Consider the following 25847-nt stretch of genomic DNA (forward strand, 5'->3'; position numbering starts at 1 on the left):
TCTGGTCCAATAAAGGAACATAGGAGTTACTATGAGAAAAAGCCTCCATCGCAATTCATCCACATAACTGAAAGATATTGGAAGTGTAAATTTTAGTACTAAAATTAATAGATCACAATTATTGCTGAGGGAATAGAAACTAGCACAAGAAGGACATGTCATAATACAGGATCATGGACCCTCATTATTAATCTGGATATATGGACTCCCATTATAGGTGGCATTGCCACCCTGTATGGACATTGAGACCTCTTGGTTGCAAGGTGCCCAATTAAAAAAACAGAATTTATGCTTACCTGATAAATTACTTTCTCCAACGGTGTGTCCGGTCCACAGCGTCATCCATAACTTGTGGGAATATTCTCCTCCCCAACAGGAAATGGCAAAGAGCACAGCAAAAGCTGTCCATATAGTCCCTCCCAGGCTCCGCCCCCCCCAGTCATTCGACCGATGGACAGGAGAAAAAAAGGAGAAACTATAGGGTGCCGTGGTGACTGTAGTTAAAGAAAGAAATTTATCAAACCTGATTAAAAAACCAGGGCGGGCCGTGGACCGGACACACCGTTGGAGAAAGTAATTTATCAGGTAAGCATAAATTCTGTTTTCTCCAACATTGGTGTGTCCGGTCCACGGCGTCATCCATAACTTGTGGGAACCAATACCAAAGCTTTAGGACACGGATGAAGGGAGGGAGCAAATCAGGTTACCTAAACAGAAGGCACCACGGCTTGCAAAACCTTTCTCCCAAAAATAGCCTCCGAAGAAGCAAAAGTATTAAATTTGTAGAATTTGGCAAAAGTGTGCAGAGAAGACCAAGTCGCTGCCTTACATATCTGATCAACAGAAGCCTCGTTCTTGAAGGCCCATGAGGAAGCCACAGCCCTAGTAGAGTGAGCTGTGATTCGTTCAGGAGGCTGCCGTCCGGCAGTCTCGTAAGCCAATCGGATGATGCTTTTCAGCCAAAAGGAAAGAGAGATAGCAGTAGCTTTTTGACCTCTCCTCTTGCCAGAATAAACGACAAACAGTGAAGACGTTTGTCTGAAATCCTTTGTTGCTTCTAAATAGAACTTTAAAGCACGGACTACATCTAAATTGTGTAACAAACGTTCCTTCTTTGAAACTGGATTCGGGCACAAAGAAGGCACAACTATTTCCTGGTTAATATTTTTGCTGGAAACAACTTTTGGAAGGAAACCAGATAGGGTGGATTACACTGCAGAGCAGATAATTCAGAAACTCTTCTAGCAGAAGAAATAGCAACCAAAAACAGAACTTTCCAAGATAACAACTTGATATCTATGGAATGCAAGGGTTCAAACGGAACCCCTTGAAGAACTGAAAGAACTAAATTTAGACTCCAAGGAGGAGTCAAAGGTCTGTAAACAGGCTTGATCCTGACTAAATATGGATCAAATATAGAGGCGCTGGTCTTGGATCTCGTATACACTGAAGAAAGAAACTTAACTTGTGATTTGCAGGAGTTAACAACAAATTAATGTGCAGTATACTCACTCCGAAAATTTCAGAGTTCGGCTTCTTTAAAAGGATCTTGGTCCCAGTTTTCCCACACTGTGTTTTAGTATCTGTAGATAATAAAATTGCAATGCAGGTAATTGTATCTTTTATGTGATAAAATGTGCAATATACTCACTCCGATAAATTCGGAATCCGGCTCCTCAAAAGGTGGTATAAGCTTGAAATTACTTCCAAAAAGGCAGCAAAATATTTGTTGTTGCATACAAATATTTATTAAAACATGATTAAAAAGCTCTTATTTGTCTTGGCTCTACGCGTTTCAACGATTGAATCGTCTTTTTCAAGAGCAATAAAAAACAATTGGAAGTGCTCTTTTTTATTGCTCTTGAAAAAGACGATTCAATCGTTGAAACGCGTAGAGCCAAGACAAATAAGAGCTTTTTAATCATGTTTTAATAAATATTTGTATGCAACAACAAATATTTTGCTGCCTTTTTGGAAGTAATTTCAAGCTTATACCACCTTTTGAGGAGCCGGATTCCGAATTTATCGGAGTGAGTATATTGCACATTTTATCACATAAAAGATACAATTACCTGCAGTGCAATTTTATTATCTACAGATACTAAAACACAGTGTGGGAAAACTGGGACCAAGATCCTTTTAAAGAAGCCGAACTCTGAAATTTTCGGAGTGAGTATACTGCACATTAATTTGTTGTTAACTCCTGCAAATCACAAGTTAAGTTTCTTTCTTCAGTGTATACGAGATCCAAGACCAGCGCCTCTATATTTGATCCATATTTCTACTCACAGTCCTGTTTGGGAGAGACTGTTAGAGGGCAGCGGTCACCTAAGAGGGGAGTATTGTGCTCTATTCTAGTCATCCTGTACATTGTGTTGTTAACATCTAACATATTTGTATAGCTTTTGTTTATCATTGATCCTGACTAAAGCCTGTACAAAAGCTTGAACATCTGGCACAGCTGCCAGTCGTTTGTGTAACAAGACAGATAGAGCAGAAATCTGTCCTTTTAGAGAACTCGCTGACAATCCCTTATCCAAACCTTCTTGTAGAAAGGAAAGGATCCTGGGAATTTTAATCTTACTCCATGAGAATCCCTTGGATTCACACCAACAGATATATCTTTTCCATATTTTATGGTAAATCTTTCTAGTCACAGGTTTTCTGGCTTGTACCAGAGTATCTATCACGGAATCCGAAAACCCACGCTTAGATAAAATCAAGCGTTCAATTTCCAAGCAGTCAGCTGGAGAGAAACTAGGTTTGGATGTTCGAATGGACCTTGTACTTGAAGATCCTGTCTCAAAGGTAGCTTCCATGGTGGAGCCGATGACATATTCACCAGGTCTGCATACCAAGTCCTGCGTGGCCACGCAGGAGCTATCAAAATCACTGAGGCCTTCTCCTGTTTGATCCTGGCTACCAGCCTGGGAATGAGAGGGAACAGTGGAAACGCATAAGCTAGGTTGAAGGCCCAAGGCGCCACTAATGCATCCACTAGAGTCGCCTTGGGATCCCTGGATCTGGACCCGTAGCAAGGAACCTTGAAGTTCTGACGAGACGCCATCAGATCCATGTCTGGAATGCCCCATAATTGGGTCAACTGGGCAAACACCTCCGGGTGAAGTTCCCACTCCCCCGGATGAAAAGTCTGACAACTCAGATAATCCGACTCCCAGTTGTCTACTCCTGGGATGTGGATTGCAGATAGGTGGCAGGAGTGATCCTCCGCCCATTTGATGATTTTGGACACCTCTCTCATCGCCAGAGAACTCCTTGTTCCCCCCTGATGGTTGATGTAGGCAACAGTCGTCATGTTGTCTGATTGGAATCTTATGAATCTGGCCTTTGCTAGTTGAGGCCAAGCCTGGAGAGCATTAAATATCGCTCTCAGTTCCAGAATGTTTAATCGGGAGAAGAGACTCTTCCCGAGACCATAGGCCCTGAGCTTTCAGGGAGTCCCAGACCGCGCCCCAGCCTAATAGACTGGCGTCGGTCGTGACGATGACCCACTCTGGTCTGCGGAAGCTCATTCCCTGGGACAGGTGATCCTGGGTCAGCCACCAACGGAGTGAGTCTCTGGTCTTCTGATCTACTTGAATCACTGGGGACAAGTCTGTATAGTCCCCATTCCACTGTTTGAGCATGCACATTTGTAATGGTCTTAGATGAATTTGAGCAAAAGGAATTATGTCCATTGCTGCAACCATCAACCCTACTACTTCCATGCACTGAGCTATGGAAGGCCGTAGAATAGAGTGAAGAACTTGACAAGCATTTAGAAGCTTTGACTTTCTGACATCTGTCAGGAAAATCTTCATTTCTAAAGAATCTATTATTGTCCCCAAGAAGGGGACTCTTGTCGACGGAGACAGGGAACTTTTTTCTATGTTCACCTTCCACCCGTGAGATCTGAGAAAGGCTAGAACAATGTCTGTGTGAGCCTTTGCTTTGGAAAGAGACGACGCTTGAATTAGGATGTCGTCCAAGTAAGGTGCCACTGCAATGCCCCTTGGTCTTAGAACCGCTAGAAGGGACCCGAGCACCTGTGTGAAAATCCTTGGAAAAGTGGCTAGCCCGAATGGGAGAGCCACGAACTGGTAATGTTTGTCCAGAAAGGCGAACCTTAGGAACTGATGATGATCTTTGTGGATAGGAATATGTAGATACGCATCCTTTAAATCCACGGTAGTCATAAATTGACCCTCCTGGATTGTAGGTAAAATCGTTCGAATAGTTTCCATTTTGAACGATGGCACTCTGAGAAATTTGTTTAGAATTTTTAAATCCAGAATTGGTCTGAAAGTTCCCTCTTTTTTGGGAACTACAAACAGATTTGAGTAAAACCCCAGACCTTGTTCCACAGTTGGAACTGGGTGTATCACTCCCATTTTTAACAGGTTTTCTACACTTTTAAATTTTAAACAGGGCACACTTTATTACTGAATATGTGAAAAACTATGAAGGAATTATTCAATCTTTCACCACAGTGTCTTAAAGCATTCAAAGCATTGCACCTCAAATTTCAGGCTGTTAACCCTTAAAATGTGGAAACCGGAGCCGTTTACAGTTTTAACCCCCTTACAGTCCCAGCCCCAGCCTTTGCTGCGACTTCACCAAACCCAGGGGAGTATACGATACCAAATGAAGCCTTCTAGGAACCTTTTCAACTAATTCCAGACCCACACACATGCAGCTGCATGTACTGCTCTCAAAAGTAACTGCGCAGTAATGGCGCGAAAATGAGGCTCTGCCTACTACAGAGAAAGGCCCTTCCTGACTGGGAAGGTGTCTAAACCAGTGCCTGACGTAAAAAAACGTTCCCCAAAGTTAAAAAGTGTGAATATCAACATCAAACTGTATAAAATGCCTAAATAAAGCAATCGATCTAGCCCATAAAAGTGTCTACCAGTTTTATAGCCCAAATTAAGCCCTTTATTCTGTTTGAGACTAAGAAAATGGCTTACCGATCCCCATGAGGGGAAAAATGACAGCCTTCCAGCATTACACAGTCTTGTTAGAAATATGGCTAGTCATACCTTAAGCAGAAAAGTCTGCCAACTGCTCCCCCCAACTGAAGTTCTCATCTCAACAGTCCTGTGTGGGAACAGCAATCGATTTTAGTTACTGCTGCTAAAATCATACTCCTCTCACAAACAGAACTCTTCATCTTTTTCTGTTTCAGAGTAAATAGTACATACCAGCACTATTTTAAAATAACAAACTCTTGATAGTAGAATAAAAACTACAACTAAACACCACATACTCTTCACCATCTCCGTGGAGATGCTACTTGTTCAGAGCGGCAAAGAGAATGACTGGGGGGGGGGGGCGGAGCCGGGGAGGGACTATATGGACAGCTTTTGCTGTGCTCTTTGCCATTTCCTGTTGGGGAGGAGAATATTCCCACAAGTTATGGATGACGCCGTGGACCGGACACACCAATGTTGGAGAAATCCATCTTGCTTCCTTTTTCAAAAGGATTGTTGCTCTGTCGCCTCCCCTTCTCAATATTGGAACATGATCAATTATCCGGAATCTCATGTCGGTTATTGAATGTCCGGATTCAAGGAACTGGTTGGTCTGATTTTTCATTGTTGATGGCAGATCTGATGCTATACCGGTGACTGGCCATCCTGGTCCTGGCGTCGTCGGTAGTCTTCCCGGTATAGTATTTGCCACAAGGATAATTCAAAAGGTATACAATGTGCGTGGTGGTACAGGTCACAGCATGCTTGATTTTATATTTCTTTCTACGTTCAGGGTGCTGGAAATATGTGCCAGTAATCATCACATTGCATGTGACGAATCCCAGACATCGGTAGCAGCCTGCTTTCCTCCCAAGCAAGGTGGTCTGTGTGTTATCTGCTAGATCAGTTCTCATCAAGAGGTCTCTAAGCCTGCGACCTCTTCTATAGCCAACCCGTGGCTCTCTCCACTTACTGAAAGGTAGGGTGTGGTCAGCCTCCAGTAGTTTCCACTCCTCCTTCAGAGTTTTAACAATCAATTTTTTGTCGGTGTGTAAGTGGTCACAAAGGTCATTTGATGTGACTGAGGACTGTCCGAAATCTTCATTGTTTCATGGGTGCTTGCGAGTGTGCGCATTTCTGTTAGCACCTTCCGATTATATCCTCTCTCGATAAAGCGTTGTGTCATCTCTTCTAGCTGGATGGAGCATTTCTCTTCATCTGTGTTAATTCTTATTACACGTTGATACTGTGCTTTTGGGATGTTCTTGATTAGAATGGGTTGGTGGCAACTGTGGGCGTGTAGAATTGAGTTTCGATCAGTCACCTTTCTATAAAGAGTGGTTCCCAATTTCATACCATTCTTAAAGAATCTCACATCAAGGTAGTCGACCACATCGTGGCTAGTAGTAGAGCCAAATCTGATTGTGCTGTTTATTTCGTTAAGAGTATTGATCCAAGTATTCAATGTGTCTTGCCATATCAGGAACAAGTCATCAATATAGCGACAGTAATATTTAATTTCTTGTTTCTCAAATACCTTAAGTGAATTAACTTCATAATCAGCCATGAAGAGATTGGCTAGCGATGGGGCCACATTTTACCCCATCGCCATGCCCAAGATTTGCAGATAGTAGGTTTTGTCGAATCGGAAATAGTTTTCAGTAAGACTCATGTCAAGCAGCTCAATCAGTACCTCCTCAGAGGGGCCAATATATGGTGTTTGCCTTAGACATTTGGCCACTGCTGCTATACCTGATGAGTGCGGAATAACAGTATACAAACTTGAAACGTCAAGTGTGGTTAGAATGTCCATTGGTTTGATATCTGTAAGTTGCAATATCTGAGCCATGAAATCTGTGGAGTCACGTATGTATGACTTTTGTTGCTTCAACCAAGGTTGCAAAAAGGAGTCCACAAATTCTGCCAGTGGTTGGAGCAGGGAACCTCTGGCAGACACAATTGGCCTACCAGGCAGGTTTTGTATGTCCTTGTGTATCATGTGAAGTGTATACAATATGGGCACCACTGGATAATCCCTTTTGAGGAAACTGTAGTGATTCTGTGGGATCTGTCCCTCATCCAGCCAACGTTTAAAGGTGACATCAATCTTCTTTTTAAGTCGTATCGTAGGATCACTTGGTAGAGGATGATATGTGTTACTATCTGATAACTGTCCCATGATCTCTGCCTTATAATCAGAGGTGTTCATGACTACTATACCCCCGCCTTTGTCAGCGGGGCATATGACTATGGAGCAGTCCTTTTGCAGAGAACCAATGGCCAGTCTTTCCTCTTTGGTTAAGTTGTCGGACCATCGTTGTGCTGATCTTTTGGGTACCTGTTCCGTTAGGTAATTTGTAAACGTCTTGATGGTGGCATTGTTGGAGTGAGGATCAAAACGCCCTTTGGGTTTGAACCTATCTGCATCTTCATTGGAAATACCAAAATATTCCTTTAATCTGAAATTTCTCCCAAATTTTTGAATATCAATATATAGATCGAATTCATCTTTCTTGGTAGCTGGTACAAATGATAAACCTTTATTGAGCAAATTCGTCTCGGCCTCATTTAGTATGTGATTACGGATATTGAAGACCATGTTTGTGGTTACATCTGTATGGGAGGGCGGCGGGCGGTGCCCCCCCCCCTCCTCGTGTGCGGCCTTGGCCTCGGCCTAAAAAACTATTCCCAGAGCTAGGTGGTAATAGTGCAGCATTGTTTCTGGAATTATCCCACTATTGGTATCCTCTGCCACCTCTGGACCGCGTGATGACCCCACTAGAGGCACCTTCAGTAGCACCCTGGCTGTTATCTGGATCAGAGCTGTCGCCGGAACTGGAATCAACTGTGGTCATGTTCTTCTTTGTGAATCTCCTTTCACGTCGGGGGCGGATCGCCCGTCTGTCCTCTGGTGCCATCATCCATCTGTAGATGGTCTTGTATGAGTAGTCTTGATTAACAGTCTGTAATTTCCTATTCTTGAACGCTATCAGTTCTTGTTTGCAAGTTTTTAATGGGATGTCCAATTTACTTATCCAATCTGTATTAGTGTCTGATCTTAGAGTGGATCATTTTTCTGTTTCATATGCGATTATTTCGGTCTTTATCTCTTTAAGAAGCCGACCAACCTCTCTTATTACTAAGAGCATCAGGTCAAAGGAGCATTTATTCAGAATTTTGCACCAGTTGATGCAAAATTCAGTATTGGCTCGTCCGATGGTGGGCACATTCCTTATCCTGAACCCCCTTGGGATTATCCGTTGTTTGTTATAATCGGATAGATATGTGCCATGCAGGTTCAAATCAATCTCTGTTTGTTTCAGTTTTATTAAGGTGTTGTATAATGATTGGTAAGACTCCTCCACTTGCTGTTCCTCTATAGAACCAAAACGGATGTTTTCAGCATCTTCATCTGTAAAGGTGAAAATGTCCTCATTTTTATCTTCCAAGGTGATGATAGGTACAATTCCTTCCCTTTCTACTTTTTATGTGCCATTCTTAACAAAGATGACCTCCATGGAACCCACTACTAGTGATGTACCTATCATCACCTTGGAGGATAAAAATGAGGAAATTTTCACCTTTACAGATGAAGATGCTGAAAACATCCGTTTTGGTTCTATAGTGGAACAGCAAGTGGAGGAGTCTTACCAATCATTATACAACACCTTAATAAAACTGAAACAAACAGAGATTGATTTGAACCTGCATGGCACATATCTATCCGATTAAAACAAACAACGGATAATCCCAAGGGGGTTCAGGATAAGGAATGTGCCCACCATCGGACGAGCCAATACTGAATTTTGCATCAACTGGTGCAAAATTCTGAATAAATGCTCCTTTGACCTGATGCTCTTAGTAATAAGAGAGGTTGGTCAGCTTCTTAAAGAGATAAAGACCGAAATAATCGCATATGAAACAGAAAAATTATCCACTCTAAGATCAGACACTAATACAGATTGGATAAGTACATTGGACATCCCATTAAAAACTTGCAAACAAGAACTGATAGCGTTCAAGAATAGGAAATTACAGACTGTTAATCAAGACTACTCATACAAGACCATCTACAGATGGATGATGGCACCAGAGGACAGACGGGCGATCCGCCCCCGACGTGAAAGGAGATTCACAAAGAAGAACATGACCACAGTTGATTCCAGTTCCGGCGACAGCTCTGATCCAGATAACAGCCAGGGTGCTACTGAAGGTGCCTCTAGTGGGGTCATCACGCGGTCCAGAGGTGGCAGAAGATACCAATAGTGGGATAATTCCAGAAACAATGCTGCACTATTACCACCTAGCTCTGGGAATAGTTTTTTAGGCCGAGGCCAAGGCCGCACACGAGGGGGGGGGGGCACCGCCCGCCGCCCTCCCATACAGATGTAACCACAAACATGGTCTTCAATATCCGTAATCACATACTAAATGAGGCCGAGACGAATTTGCTCAATAAAGGTTTATCATTTGTACCAGCTACCAAGAAAGATGAATTCAATCTATATATTGATATTCAAAAATTTGGGAGAAATCTCAGATTAAAGGAATATTTTGGTATTTCCAATGAAGATGCAGATAGGTTCAAACCCAAAGGGCGTTTTGATCCTCACTCCAACAATGCCACCATCCAGACGTTTACAAATTACCTAACGGAACAGGTACTCAAAAGATCAGCACAACGATGGTCCGACAACTTAACCAAAGAGGAAAGACTGGCCATTGGTTCTCTGCAAAAGGACTGCTCCATAGTCATATGCCCCGCTGACAAAGGCGGGGGTATAGTAGTCATGAACACCTCTGATTATAAGGCAGAGATCATGGGACAGTTATCAGATAGTAACACATATCATCCTCTACCAAGTGATCCTACGATACGACTTAAAAAGAAGATTGATGTCACCTTGAAACATTGGCTGGACGAGGGACAGATCCCACAGAATCACTACAGTTTCCTCAAAAGGGATTATCCAGTGGTGCCCATATTGTATACACTTCCCAAGATACACAAGGACATACAAAACCCGAATGGTAGGCCAATTGTGTCTGCCAGAGGTTCCCTGCTCCAACCACTGGCAGAATTTGTGGACTCCTTTTTGCAACCTTGGGTGAAGCAACAAAAGTCATACATATGTGACTCCACAGATTTCATGGCTCAGATATTGCAACTTACAGATATCAAACCAACGGACATTCTAACCACACTTGACGCTTCAAGTTTGTATACTGTTATTCCGCACTCATCAGGTATAGCAGCAGTGGCCAAATGTCTAAGGCAAACACCATATATTGGCCCCTCTGAGGAGGTACTGATTGAGCTGCTTGACATGTGTCTTACTGAAAACTATTTCCGATTCGAAAAAACCTACTATCTGCAAATCTCGGGCACGTCGATGGGGTCAAATATGGCCCCATCGCTAGCCAATCTCTTCATGGCTGATTATGAAGTTAATTCACTTAAGGTATTTGAGAAACAAGAAATTAAATATTACTGTCGCTATATTGATGACTTGTTCCTGATATGGCAAGACGGTCCAGACACATTGAATACTTGGATCAATACTCTTAAAGAAATGAACAGCACAATCAGATTCAGCTCTACTACTAGCCACGATGTGGTCGACTACCTTAATGTGAGAGACTTTAAGAATGGTATGAAATTGGGAACCACTCTTTATAGAAAGGCGACTGATCGAAACTCAATTCTAAACGCCCACAGTTGCCACCAACCCATTCTAATCAAGAACATCCCAAAAGCACAGTATCAACGTGTAATAAGAAATAACACAGATGAAGAGAAATGCTCCATCCAGCTAGAAGAGATGACAACGCTTTATCGAGAGAGGATATAATCGGAAGGCGCTAACAGAAATGCGCACACTCGCAAGCACCCATGAAACAATGAAGATTTTGGACAGTCCTCAGTCACAACAAATGACCTTAGTGACCACTTACACACCCAACAAAAAATTGATTGTTAAAACTCTGAAGGAGGAGTGGAAACTACTGGAGACAGACCACATCCTACCTTTCAGTAAGTGGAGAGAGCCACGGGTTGACTATAGAAGAGGTTGCAGCCTTAGAGACCTCTTGATGAGAACTGATCTAGCAGATAACACACAGACCACCTGGCTTGGGAGGAAAGCAGGCTGCTACCGATGTCTGGGATGCGTCACATGCAATGCGATGATTACTGGCACATATTTCCAGCACTCTGAACGTAGAAAGAAATATAAAATCAAGCATGCTGTGACCTGTACCACCACGCACATTGTATACTTTTTGTATTATCCTTGTGGCAAATACTATACCAGAAAGACTACCGACGACGCCAGGACCAGGATGGCCAATCACCGGTATAGCATCAGATCTGCCATCAACAATGGAAAAATCAGACCAAACAGTTGCCCGCCACTTCCTTGAATCCAGACATTCAGTAACCAACAAGAGATTCCGGATAATTGATCATGTTCCAAGATTGAGAAGGGGAGGCGACAGAGCAAAAATCCTTTTGAAAAAGGAAGCAAGATGGATTTTTGAATTGGGCACCTTGCAACCAAGAGGTCTCAATGTCCATACGGGGTGGCAATGCTACCTATAATGGGAGTCCATCTATCCAGATTAATAATGAGGGTCCATGATCCTGTATTATGACATGTCCTTCTTGTGCTAGATTCTATTCCCTCAGCAATAATTGTGATCTATTAATTTTAGTACTAAAATTTACACTTCCAATATCTTTCAGTTATGTGGATGAATTGCGATGGAGGCTTTTTCTCATAGTAACTCCTATGTTCCTTTATTGGACCAGGTTAAGCTTAAATTTTTGTTTTTAACCAATGTTTTTATACACACTTTTTTTCCCTTGGCCCGCTGTTGACTAGGTGGTGAGCAAGTAAGACGTAGCATTTGACGATGACGATATTTGTACAAAGGTACTAGATTCTGTTTATATGAATCCCACAGTGTTGTCTTGATATAGAGACTGTGAATGTTTACTTGATATAGATATAGTGACAGTTTGTCTCCTCACTCTGATTGGAGTGTTTAATATAGGTGGTCTATTTTTATTCATTTATTTTAGATATTTAGAGGTGGATTTGGTATGATATCCTTGGTTTATGCTTGCTCTCACTTCTTTATTTTTTACGGGTCTACTGTCTCTACACCATTGATGTTACACTGTGTATGGGGGCTTAGGTTCCTTTTGTTCATATGGGGTGATATACCTTTAAGAGAATTTAGGCAGTTTTTTGGTCTGTAATGCTCATCCTGCTTTAGGATGATATATTTAGTCTAACTTTTCACAATAGATCTTATCTTTATGGATAAGGCTCACTGTCATATTTTTAGTTAGGTGTGTGTACATTTTCTTTTCTCTTTAGGCCGATTCGTTCTGAACGGTGCTCACTGTTTATTGAAAGTCTCGGTACCATTATTTTAGATGTTTATCTTGCGTTGTTTGAATTTCATGAACCCCCATCTACACGATTAAATAGGGCTCCATATGGGGATAGCTGTCTCACTATGATGCTCTGACGAATTGCGGTCTGATATTGCAATTCCTATGTGATAATGCGAGTTGTTTCCATATAACAGTAATATCTCTATAAGTGCCACATGATGATATTTTGACACATTGTTGTCTGACATTATACAGCCTATATGGTAAGGTGATTTGTCTTTTTCGGTGACGGCTTAGTATACGCTGCAATTTTAACTGATTGACATTTATGTGTATTAATAAATGGAGCCGACTTTGCGGTGATTCTATTGGCATAGGGCTGCCGATTTTTAGCCTATTAGAACTATGGGCGGGCATTATGAGCCTGAGTTATGATATCATTGGATCAGTTTGACATGTTAATGTTGTGTGGCTCAAGATTAGTATCCCATTGGATGGCGAGTTGTTTTGGATTTACACTGACGATCAATGTTTTGCTTTGCCTTGCAGGGTCAGCCACAGATCATGGGCGCATATCGGATTTGTTGTCAGTTAGATCACCCGGCCAGATGGTTAAGTATTACTAGTATCTTCACTTTTTTATTTACACGGACATAATATTTGCAGGCTAGTTATACCGGAAATGGTATTAATATCATCTGTTTGAGTGATGTTTATACATTACACGCTGCAGGATCTCATTGATATTGTCCTGAATCACTGACTAGATGTTTTTTTGACTCTATGCGTATTTGACAGGTTAGAAATGCAGGGAGGTGGTACTAGTGACACCCTTCGGTACGGCCAGTTTAATTGGTTGGTCTGTTAGGAAGTTTTGTATGAGCATGTATGATTGGTTAATTTAGTTTTGTATTTTAATGCTACTCGTAATGTTACTACAATAGTGTTCACACCTATATATGTTGCCTGTTGGCAGATGTCTTCTGCGGACCAAAGATGCTGTTTCTTTTCATATATTTCACATACTTTTTTTGCTTTTATTTATATGCACTTATGACACATGTAACTGCACATATTTTTAGCCTATCAGGTCAGTTTTACCTGGGTCATGATCCCATCAGGAGGCTTGTTTCTCCTGTCCTCATACACTATCTGCACTGATTGGTTCACAACACAGGGGAGGGTTCTATTTACCTTTATAAGTTTTCCATTTTGTATTGTTGTTTGTCAGAGGAAGGGACTGTTTGGTGTTCCGAAACGTCACTAATAAAATCTTTATTACACAGACGGCTAAAGTCCAGTGAGTGCTTATTCTATCTTTGAAACTATAGACATATCTTTACAGCACCCTGGCAGTTGATTACAGATGGTGAGAGTGCATACACCCACAAATTGAATATATATATATATATATATATATATATATATATATATATATATATATATATATATACTCTCCAAAAAGCAGGCAGCTCACTGGTCTTTGCAGTAAAACTAGAATTTATTACATCAGTTTAAAAAACAAACGTTTCGGCACTGCATTGTGCCTTTGTCAATGTTATACAACAAAAAGTACAAGGACAGAGTGCACCCAAGCACCTACTGATCCGGGGTGCTTGGGTGCACTCTGTCCTTGTACTTTTTGTTGTATAACATTGACAAAGGCACAATGCAGTGCCGAAACGTTTGTTATTTAAACTGATGTAATAAATTCTAGTTTTACTGCAAAGACCAGTGAGCTGCCTGCTTTTTGGAGAGTATTGTTATGGTATTAGAAGTGCACCGTGGCATTATTTAAGTATGATTGTGCAATCCTATCTAAGACTTTATATATATATATATATATATATATATATATATTATTTTTGTATAGCCCTTTCCATTCAAACACCTTGTCAAATACTAGGGTTGCACCGATACCATTTTTTTATGACCGAGTACAAGTACCGATACTTGCTTTCAAATACTCGCCGATACCAATTACCGATACTTTTTTTTTAATGTCATGTGACAGTTTACCAAGCACAATACAGACTAATTATTTAAGATTCTTTCTTTATAATTATAAAGGACTGTAATTCAAAAGACATTATGAAATAAGAGTTTTATTTGTCAAAAGTTTACTGAACATGTTTATAAATAAAAAATATTACAATAAAATATTAAATTTAAAGGGGTGATGCAATTGGGTTGTAGGGCTGTTATATAACATCAATCTGACATTTGTATGGAGGTTCGACTCTAAGCTGAACAGTCTTTCACTTTCCACCATACTGCATGGGGCAGAAAGATATTTTTGGGCCATTTTAGCCAGAGCTGGAAATCTGTTTATTAACTGACCAGTACTTCAGGGGTTTGTCTGAACGAGGTACAGTGATCTCTCCTACAATAATACAAATAAAAGCAATTTGTATTGGCAGAACAGTAGTAAGCAATTTTTAGTTTAGTCTCCACTCCAGTTTAAAATTAAATGGGAACATGCAGTTTGAAAAAACGCCACAAGGTAGCATATGGGTAGGAAGTGGAGGTATCAGTTTAAGTATCGGTGCATTTGCACGAGTACAAGTACTCATGCAAATACTTGGTATTGGTACCGATACTAGTATCGGTATCGGTGCAACCCTATCAAATACCATATACCTTTTAACCCTTATACGGTGCACATTTTTTTTAAAATTCATGCTAGGTCATAAGTCATGCAAACCTGATGCACGCTCATTTAGTTTGCACTCAAGCAAACGCGTTTATTTTCAACTTGTGATTTGCTCACAAGTTGGAACGGGTGCGATATTGGTTATAGCGCGCCACTTGTAACTTAGCCCAAAATACATTGATGCCAGTAGGTATGAATAAAGATTATGCAATAAAGGAGCTAGTACCCTAAACCAAGCATGGCTACCCTTATACAGAGTTGTATCCCCACAACCCTTCATATAACGTGCAAACAAAAAATAAGAGCGCTAAAAGACAACTATAAAATGTTGACAGATATGTACTAGTTAAATTAATAATATAAATACTAAACTATAATAGTAACACAATCTTTTCAGAGCACTCTGTATAATTGTCAATATATCACAAGCTAATCTGTCTGCTTGTGTTGTCCAGGCTTCCCATCATCCACATCATTAAAAGAATGTATTATTTATATAAACTTGATAGATTAGTTTGACATATTCTATTTCTCATAAAACCATGCTGATTTGAACTCAATCATCTTGTTTACACAAATATACTTATCAATATAATCCTTTATAATCCCTTAAAGTATCTTCCCCACTATTGATATCAAACTAACTGGTCTATACCTTCCTGGATCAGCCCTGCTTCCCTTTTTAAAAAGTGACACCATATCAGTTTTATGCCAGTCATGGGGTACTATGCCTGAGGATAATGATCCTTTAGAAAATAAGAGCAGAGGTTTGGCTATACCAGTACTAAATTCCAGTAAAACCCTTGGATGTATTCCATCTGGGCCTGAAGTTTTATTTACCTTAATATTGTCCATTTTTTCCCAATACTGTCTAGAAATATTGGTATGGGCTTGTATGTTCTAGTTAGTTTCAAAATATCTCACATTGGTTCCTCTGTATACTGAAGAAAATAACTGGTTTAGTACCTCAGCCTTAAAAAACCTTTTAGGGGTTGACTTAGAATCCTTTGCAGTTAATGTTTCAGTTTAAATTTTGGCTAATTTGAATGCTTTTTTGCATAGTTTGTTAAATTCCTTATATATTTGATATGTTGAGTCTACTATTTTCTTTGAATAATTTAAATGCTCTACATTTTTTTTCCTATTTTTTCTTAACACATTTTTATTGTGGTATGTGTTGATATGTATATTTGTTTAACAAAGTTTTAAATATTTAAATGCTTAAAGTTTAAATGATATGTATATTTGTTTAACAAAGTTTTAAATCTCGCATCATATTTGATGCAAATTGAATCCGCTGTAATTAAAGCATCAACATCGTCAAATGTTGAAATGTGTGACGTACTGTACGCGCCCGCAATCTCAATCCGACGCAGATCAATGCTTGCGTCATTCCAGATGTTTCAAATTCACATTCGACTCTATTTGACCCCATTTCCAATTAATCAAACATTTAACAGGTGCGCTCGCTTCTTTTCTGCGGCAGCGTACCTATCGTTCAAACCGCCACCCTTGAGGCCCCGAAAGCCATAGAAATCAATGGGAGTCTGAAAACCCAGGAAGGTTATGTTAGATGCTGCAAGAGAATGAAGCTTATTACATATTTATGTAAATGAGAAAGTTGATTACAATTGTATACTCTTTCTAAATCACACAGACAACAAAGACGCATGTTCAGTATCTGAATAATATGTTAAATAATAATAATATAATCACATGTAATTTCAAGGGACAGATTAATTTCAAAAGTAGTTTTAATGACAGGTAATGTCTGTCTGTCTGGCAGCAGAAATAGTAGATATAGGGATAAAAATGAAATAAATAAATTACATACTATAGGCAACTTCCTTTTTTTATCAATCTAATTTCACCATGTTTAAAGCATGTAATACAAGTCCCACTGCATTTTCCACAACTTTTGATTAGGAAATGCATAATCACATGATTTATGAGATCATCCAATCTGATTTAAATATACATTATATACTATCACTAACAAATTAAATTGCTCAATACTTGTGTCATTGATCACTCATCAGAACTTGTAAGTGCCATTTGTTACATTGTGTATTATACTTTGAAAGTGTATATGTGAAATTAGTATTAAAGTTAAACATTGATGATGACGACATTAGGACACAGTGTAAAATTTTTGACAATGATTTTTGATTCAATATAATCTTAAGATGATAGCTAAAAGCGATAGTCCACCTAACATTATACCGTCATGAATCAGATACAGCAGAAATTAAAATCACCTCTTTACTGTCATGATATTTTCAGTGTTTTTCTTCCTTCTCTTGAATTTCATTTTCATTAAAGGGATACTAAACCCAATTTTTTTCTTTCATGATTTAGATAGAGCATGCAATTGTAAGCAACTTTCTAATTTACTCCTATTATTTTTTCTTCATTCTCTTGCTATCTGTATTTGAGAAAGAAGGCATCTAAGCTAAGGAGCCAGACAATTTTTGGTTCAGGATGCTGGACAGCATTTATCCACCAATCAGCAGAGACAACCCAGGTTGTGAACCAAAAATGGGCCGGCTTCCAAACTTACATTCCTGCTTTTCAAATAAAGATAGCAAGAGAATAAAGACAAATTGGTAATGGGACTAAATTAAAAAGTTGAGGAGTAAATTAGAAAGTTCTATCTGAATCATGAAAGATACAATTTGGGTTTAGTGTCCATTTAAGAAATGTCATATGCCAGCCCATTTTATAACACCTGTATAGGGGTAATGTTTTAAACTAGACTGCAATCAGGAAGGGTTACACAGGTGCAGAGAGAAAACTGGCCCAGCTCTTAAAATATACATTTATTGCAAATAAATACGTATGATACCCTGATTACATGTTATATTTGCATATTTTTCTTGCTCAGAAAAATAATATATTTACACTATATACATACGGCTAGATTTGGAGTTTTGTCGGTAACGACCCGAAAAACTAACGCCGGCTTTTTTCTGGCCGCACCATAAAAATAATTCTGGTATTGAGAGTCCACAGAATGGCTGCGTTAGGCTCCAAAAAAGGAGCGTAGAGCATTTTTAACGCAGCTTCAACTCTCGATACCAGAGTTGCTTACGCAAGCGGCCAGCCTCAAAAACGTGCTCGTGCACGATTCCCCCATAGGAAACAATGGAGCTGTTTGAGCTGAAAAAAACCCAAACACCTGCAAAAAAGCCGCGTTCAGCTCCTAACGCAGCCCCATTGTTTGCTATGCGGTAACCCTTCCTACGTCTGCACTTAACACTCTAACATGTACCCCGAGTCTAAACACCCCTAACCTTACACTTATTAACCCCTAATCTGCCGCCCCCGCTATCGCTGACCCCTGCATATTATTATTAACCCCTAATCTGCCGCTCCGTAAACCGCCGCTACTTACATTATCCCTATGTACCCCTAATCTGCTTCCCTAACATCGGCGACCCCTATATTATATTTATTAACCCCTAATCTGCCCCCCACAACGTCGCCTCCACCTGCCTACACTTATTAACCCCTAATCTGCCGAGCGGACCTGAGCGCTACTATAATAAAGTTATTAACCCCTAATCCGCCTCACTAACCCTATAATAAATAGTATTAACCCCTAATCTGCCCTCCCTAACATCGCCGACACCTAACTTCAATTATTAACCCCTAATCTGCCGACTGGAGCTCACCGCTACTCTAATAAATGTATTAACCCCTAAAGCTAAGTCTAACCCTAACACTAACACCCCCCTAAATTAAATATAATTTACATCTAACGAAATTAATTAACTCTTATTAAATAAATTATTCCTATTTAAAGATAAATACTTACCTGTAAAATAAATCCTAATATAGCTACAATATAAATTATAATTATATTATAACATAATTTATGCTTACCTGATAAATTCCTTTCTTCTGTTGTGTGATCAGTCCACGGGTCATCATTACTTCTGGGATATTATCTGCTCCCCTACAGGAAGTGCAAGAGGATTCACCCAGCAGAGTTGCTATATAGCTCCTCCCCTCTACGTCACCTCCAGTCATTCGACCAAAGACCAACGAGAAAGGAGAAGCCAAGGGTGTAGTGGTGACTGAATTATAATTTAAAAAATATTTACCTGCCTTAAAAAAACAGGGCGGGCCGTGGACTGATCACACAACAGAAGAAAGGAATTTATCAGGTAAGCATAAATTATGTTTTCTTCTGTTATGTGTGATCAGTCCACGGGTCATCATTACTTCTGGGAACCAATACCAAAGCAAAAGTACACGGATGACGGGAGGGATAGGCAGGCTCATTATACAGAAGGAACCACTGCCTGAAGAACCTTTCTCCCAAAAATAGCCTCCGAAGAAGCAAAAGTGTCAAATTTGTAAAATTTGGAAAAAGTATGAAGCGAAGACCAAGTTGCAGCCTTGCAAATCTGTTCAACAGAGGCCTCATTCTTAAAGGCCCAAGTGGAAGCCACAGCTCTAGTGGAATGAGCTGTAATTCTTTCAGGAGGCTGCTGTCCAGCAGTCTCATAGGCTAAACGTATTATGCTACGAAGCCAAAAAGAGAGAGAGGTAGCAGAAGCTTTTTGACCTCTCCTCTGTCCAGAAAAAACGACAAACAGGGAAGAAGTTTGGCGAAAATCTTTAGTTGCCTGCAAGTAGAACTTGAGGGCACGAACTACATCCAGATTGTGTAGAAGACGTTCCTTCTTTGAAGAAGGATTTGGACACAAGGATGGAACAACAATCTCTTGATTGATATTCCTGTTAGAGACAACCTTAGGTAAGAACCCAGGTTTAGTACGCAGAACTACCTTGTCTGAGTGAAAGATCAGATAAGGAGAATCACAATGTAGGGCTGATAACTCAGAGACTCTTCGAGCCGAGGAAATAGCCATTAAAAATAGAACTTTCCAAGATAACAATTTTATATCAATGGAATGAAGGGGTTCAAACGGAACACCCTGTAAAACGTTAAGAACCAAGTTTAAACTCCATGGCGGAGCAACAGTTTTAAACACAGGCTTGATCCTAGCTAAAGCCTGACAAAAGGCCTGGATGTCTGAATTTTCTGACAGACGCCTGTGTAACAAGATGGACAGAGCTGAGATCTGTCCCTTTAATGAGCTAGCCGATAAACCCTTTTCTAAACCTTCTTGTAGAAAAGACAATATCCTAGGAATCCTAACCTTACTCCAGGAGTAATCTTTGGATTCACACCAGTATAGGTATTTACGCCATATTTTATGGTAAATCTTTCTGGTAACAGGCTTCCTAGCCTGTATCAGGGTATCAATAACCGACTCAGAAAAACCACGTTTTGATAAAATCAAGCGTTCAATTTCCAAGCAGTCAGCTTCAGAGAAGTTAGACTTTGATGTTTGAATGGACCCTGAATCAGAAGGTCCTGTCTTAGAGGTAGAGACCAAGGCGGACAGGATGACATGTCCACTAGATCTGCATACCAAGTCCTGCGCGGCCATGCAGGCGCTATTAGAATCACTGATGCTCTCTCCTGTTTGATTTTGGCAATCAATCGAGGAAGCAGCGGGAAGGGTGGAAACACATAAGCCATCCTGAAGTTCCAAGGTGCTGTCAAAGCATCTATCAGAACCGCTCCCGGATCCCTGGATCTGGATCCGTAGCGAGGAAGTTTGGCGTTCTGGCGAGACGCCATGAGATCTATCTCTGGTTTGCCCCAACGTCGAAGTATTTGGGCAAAGACCTCCGGATGAAGTTCCCACTCCCCCGGATGAAGAGTCTGGCGACTCAAGAAATCCGCCTCCCAGTTCTCCACTCCCGGGATGTGGATTGCTGACAGGTGGCAAGAGTGAGACTCTGCCCAGCGAATTATCTTTGATACTTCTATCATTGCTAGGGAGCTTCTTGTCCCTCCCTGATGGTTGATGTAAGCTACAGTCGTGATGTTGTCCGACTGAAACCTGATGAACCCCCGAGTCTTTAACTGGGGCCAAGCTAGAAGGGCATTGAGAACTGCTCTCAATTCCAGAATGTTTATTGGCAGGAGACTTTCCTCCTGACTCCATTGTCCCTGAGCCTTCAGAGAATTCCAGACAGCGCCCCAACCTAGAAGGCTGGCGTCTGTTGTTACAATTGTCCAGTCCGGCCTGCTGAACGGCATCCCCCTGGACAGATGTGGCCGAGAAAGCCACCATAGAAGAGAGTTTCTGGTCTCTTGATCCAGATTCAGAGTGGGGGACAATTCTGAGTAATCCCCATTCCACTGACTCAGCATGCACAATTGCAGCGGTCTGAGATGTAGGCGTGCAAAGGGTACTATGTCCATTGCTGCTACAATTAAGCCGATCACCTCCATGCATTGAGCTACTGACGGGAGTTGAATGGAATGAAGGACACGGCATGCATTTAGAAGCTTTGTTAATCTGTCTTCTGTCAGATAAATCTTCATTTCTACAGAATCTATAAGAGTCCCCAAGAATGGAACTCTTGTGAGAGGCAAGAGAGAACTCTTCTTTTCGTTCACTTTCCATCCATGCGACCTTAGAAATGCCAGAACTAACTCTGTATGAGACTTGGCAGTTTGAAAGCTTGAAGCTTGTATCAGAATGTCGTCTAGGTACGGAGCTACCGAAATTCCTCGCGGTCTCAGAACCGCTAGAAGGGCACCCAGAACCTTTGTGAAGATTCTTGGAGCCGTAGCCAATCCGAATGGAAGGGCTACAAACTGGTAATGCCTGTCTAAGAAGGCAAACCTTAGATACCGGTAATGATCTTTGTGAATCGGTATGTGAAGGTAAGCATCCTTTAAATCCACTGTGGTCATGTACTGACCCTTTTGGATCATGGGTAAGATTGTCCGAATAGTTTCCATTTTGAACGATGGAACTCTTAGGAATTTGTTTAGTATCTTTAAATCCAAGATTGGCCTGAAAGTTCCCTCTTTTTTGGGGACCACAAACAGGTTTGAGTAAAACCCTTGTCCTTGTTCCGACCGCGGAACCGGATGGATCACTCCCATTAATAATAGATCTTGTACACAGCGTAGAAACGCGTCTTTCTTTATTTGGTTTGTTGACAACCTTGACAGATGAAATCTCCCTCTTGGGGGAGATAATTTGAAGTCTAGAAGGTATCCCTGAGATATGATCTCTAGCGCCCAGGGATCCTGGACATCTCTTGCCCAAGCCCGGGCGAAGAGAGAGAGTCTGCCCCCCACTAGATCCGGTCCCGGATCAGGGGGCCCTCGGTTCATGCTGTCTTAGGGGCAGCAGCAGGTTTTCTGGCCTGCTTGCCCTTATTCCAGGACTGGTTAGGTTTCCAGCCTTGTCTGTAACGAGCAACAGCTCCTTCCTGTTTTGGTGCAGTGGAAGTTGATGCTGCACCTGCTTTGAAATTCCGAAAGGGACGAAAATTAGACTGTCTAGCCTTAGCTTTGGCTTTGTCTTGAGGTAGAGCGTGGCCCTTACCTCCTGTAATGTCAGCGATAATTTCTTTCAAACCGGGCCCAAATAAAGTTTGCCCCTTGAAAGGTATATTAAGTAATTTGGACTTAGAAGTTACATCAGCCGACCAGGATTTTAGCCACAGCGCCCTACGTGCCTGAATGGCGAATCCTGAATTCTTAGCCGTAAGTTTGGTTAAATGTACTACGGCCTCCGAAATGAATGAATTAGCTAGTTTAAGGACTCTAAGCCTGTCCGTAATGTCGTCCAGCGTAGCGGAACTAAGGTTCTCTTCCAGAGACTCAATCCAAAATGCTGCCGCAGCCGTAATCGGCGCGATGCATGCAAGGGGTTGCAATATAAAACCTTGTTGAACAAACATTTTCTTAAGGTAACCCTCTAATTTTTTATCCATAGGATCTGAAAAAGCACAGCTATCCTCCACCGGGATAGTGGTGCGCTTAGCTAAAGTAGAAACTGCTCCCTCCACCTTAGGGACCGTTTGCCATAAGTCCCGTGTGGTGGCGTCTATTGGAAACATCTTTCTAAATATTGGAGGGGGTGAGAACGGCACACCGGGTCTATCCCACTCCTTAGTAACAATTTCAGTTAATCTCTTAGGTATAGGAAAAACGTCCGTACTCGCCGGTACCGCAAAGTATTTATCCAACCTACACATTTTCTCTGGTATTGCAACCGTGTTACAATCGTTAAGAGCCGCTAAGACCTCCCCTAGTAATACACGGAGGTTTTCCAATTTAAATTTAAAATTTGAAATATCTGAATCCAATCTGCTTGGATCAGAACCGTCACCTACAGAATGAAGCTCTCCGTCCTCATGCTCTGCAAGCTGTGACGCAGTATCAGACATGGCCCTAGAATTATCAGCGCACTCTGTTCTCACCCCAGAGTGATCACGCTTGCCTCTTAGTTCTGGTAACTTAGCCAAAACTTCAGTCATAACAGTAGCCATATCTTGTAATGTTATCTGTAATGGCTGCCCAGATGTACTAGGCGCCATAACATCACGCACCTCCCGGGCGGGAGACGCAGGTACTGACACGTGAGGCGAGTTAGACGGCATAACTCTCCCCTCGCAGTTTGGTGAAATTTGTTCAATTTGTACAGATTGGCTTTTATTTAAAGTAGCATCAATACAGTTAGTACATAAATTTCTATTGGGCTCCACCTTGGCATTGGAACAAATGACACAGGTATCTTCCTCTGAATCAGACATGTTTAACACACTAGCAATAACCATGCAACTTGGTTACAATCTTATTTAACAAAAACGTACTGTGCCTCAAAGAAGCACTAAACGATTAAATGACAGTTGAAATAATGAACTGAAAAACAGTTATAGCATCACTCTTTAAAAACAACACAACTTGTTAGCAAAGGTTTGTTCCCATTAGTAAAGTAACACTAATTAAATTTTAAACATAAAAATCACAGAGCAACGTTTTAAAACACAGTCACTACATAAGTCTCACAGCTCTGCTGAGAGAATCTACCTCCCTTCAAATAAGTTTGAAGACCCCTGAGTTCTGTTAGAGATGAACCGGATCATGCAGAAAATACAAGAGTAACTGACTGGAAATTTTTGATGCGTAGCAAAGAGCGCCAAAAACGGCCCCTCCCCCTCACACACAGCAGTGAGAGAGAAACGAAACTGTCATAATCAAAACAAGCAAACTGCCAAGTGGAAAAATAATGCCCAAATATTTATTCACTCAGTACCTCAGAAATGCAAACGATTCTACATTCCAGCAAAAAACGTTTAACATGAATTAAATACCTATTAAAAGGTTTAATGTACTTTTACAGAGTAATTCCGGTGAAATACCATCCCCAGAATACTGAAGTGTAGAGTATACATACATGTCATTATAACGGTATGGCAGGATTTTCTCATCAATTCCATTCAGAAAATAAAAACTGCTACATACCTCAATGCAGATTCAACTGCCCGCTGTCCCCTGATCTGAAGCTTTTACCTCCCTCAGATGGCCGAGAAACAGCAATATGATCTTAACTACTCCGGTTAAAATCATAAGAAAAACTCTGGTAGATTCTTCTTCAAACTCTGCCAGAGAAGTAATAACACGCTCCGGTGCTATTGTAAAATAACAAACTTTTGATTGAAGTTATAAAAACTAAGTATAATCACCATAGTCCTCTCACACCTCCTATCTAGTCTTTGGGTGCAAGAGAATGACTGGAGGTGACGTAGAGGGGAGGAGCTATATAGCAACTCTGCTGGGTGAATCCTCTTGCACTTCCTGTAGGGGAGCAGATAATATCCCAGAAGTAATGATGACCCGTGGACTGATCACACATAACAGAAGAAAGCTATTTTAGGATTAATATTTATTTTACAGGTAACTTTGTATTTATTTTAACCAGGTACAATAGCTATTAAATAGTTAAGAACTATTTAATAGCTAAAATAGTTAAAATAATTACAAAATTACCTGTAAAATAAATACTAACCTAAACCTAAACCTAACACTACACTATCAATAAATTAATTAAATAAACTACCTACAATTACCTACAATTAACCTAACACTACACTATCAATAAATTAATTAAATACAATTCCTACAAATAAATACAATTAAATAAACTAGCTAAAGTACAAAAAAAAAAAAGAACTAAGTTACAAAAAATAAAAAAATATTTACAAACATAAGAAAAATATTACAACAATTTTAAACTAATTACACCTACTCTAAGCCCCCTAATAAAATAACAAAGCCCCCCAAAATAAAAAAATGCCCTACCCTATTCTAAATTACTAAAGTTCAAAGCTCTTTAACCTTACCAGCCCTGAACAGGGCCCTTTGCGGGGAATGCCCCAAGAAGTTCAGCTCTTTTGCCTGTAAAAAAAACATACAATACCCCCCCCCCCAACATTACAACCCACCACCCACATACCCCTAATCTAACCCAAACCCCCCTTAAATAAACCTAACACTAAGCCCCTGAAGATCTTCCTACCTTATCTTCACCGATCCGTCCTGAAGAGCTCCTCCGATGTCCTGATCCAAGCCCAAGAGGGGGGCTGAAGAGGTCCATGATCCGGCTGAAGTCTTCATCCAAGTGGGAGCTGAAGAGGTCCATGATCCGGATGAAGTCTTCATCCAAGCGGGAGCTGAAGAGGTCCATGATCCGGATGAAGTCTTCTATCAACTGCATCTTCAATCTTCTTTCTTCCGGATCCATCTTGCAGACCTCCGACGCGGAACATCCTCTTCTCCCGACGCCTACTAGCCGAATGACGGTTCCTTTAAGGGACGTCATCCAAGATGGCGTCCCTCGAATTCCGATTGGCTGATAGGATTCTATCAGCCAATCGGAATTAAGGTAGGAATATTCTGATTGGCTGATGGAATCAGCCAATCAGAATC

At 40.8% G+C, this 25847-nt stretch overlaps 1 protein-coding gene across 1 annotated transcript in view; it reads right to left on the reverse strand.

Moving 5' to 3' along the window:
- LOC128645203 (complement C1q-like protein 2) overlaps positions 1 to 25847 on the reverse strand; it is a 156513-nt gene that overhangs the window by 73428 nt on the left and 57238 nt on the right. The window lies entirely within an intron of this gene.

The sequence above is a fragment of the Bombina bombina genome, chromosome 1, assembly GCF_027579735.1.
Source record: "Bombina bombina isolate aBomBom1 chromosome 1, aBomBom1.pri, whole genome shotgun sequence".
NCBI classification, from domain to species: Eukaryota; Metazoa; Chordata; class Amphibia; order Anura; family Bombinatoridae; genus Bombina; species Bombina bombina.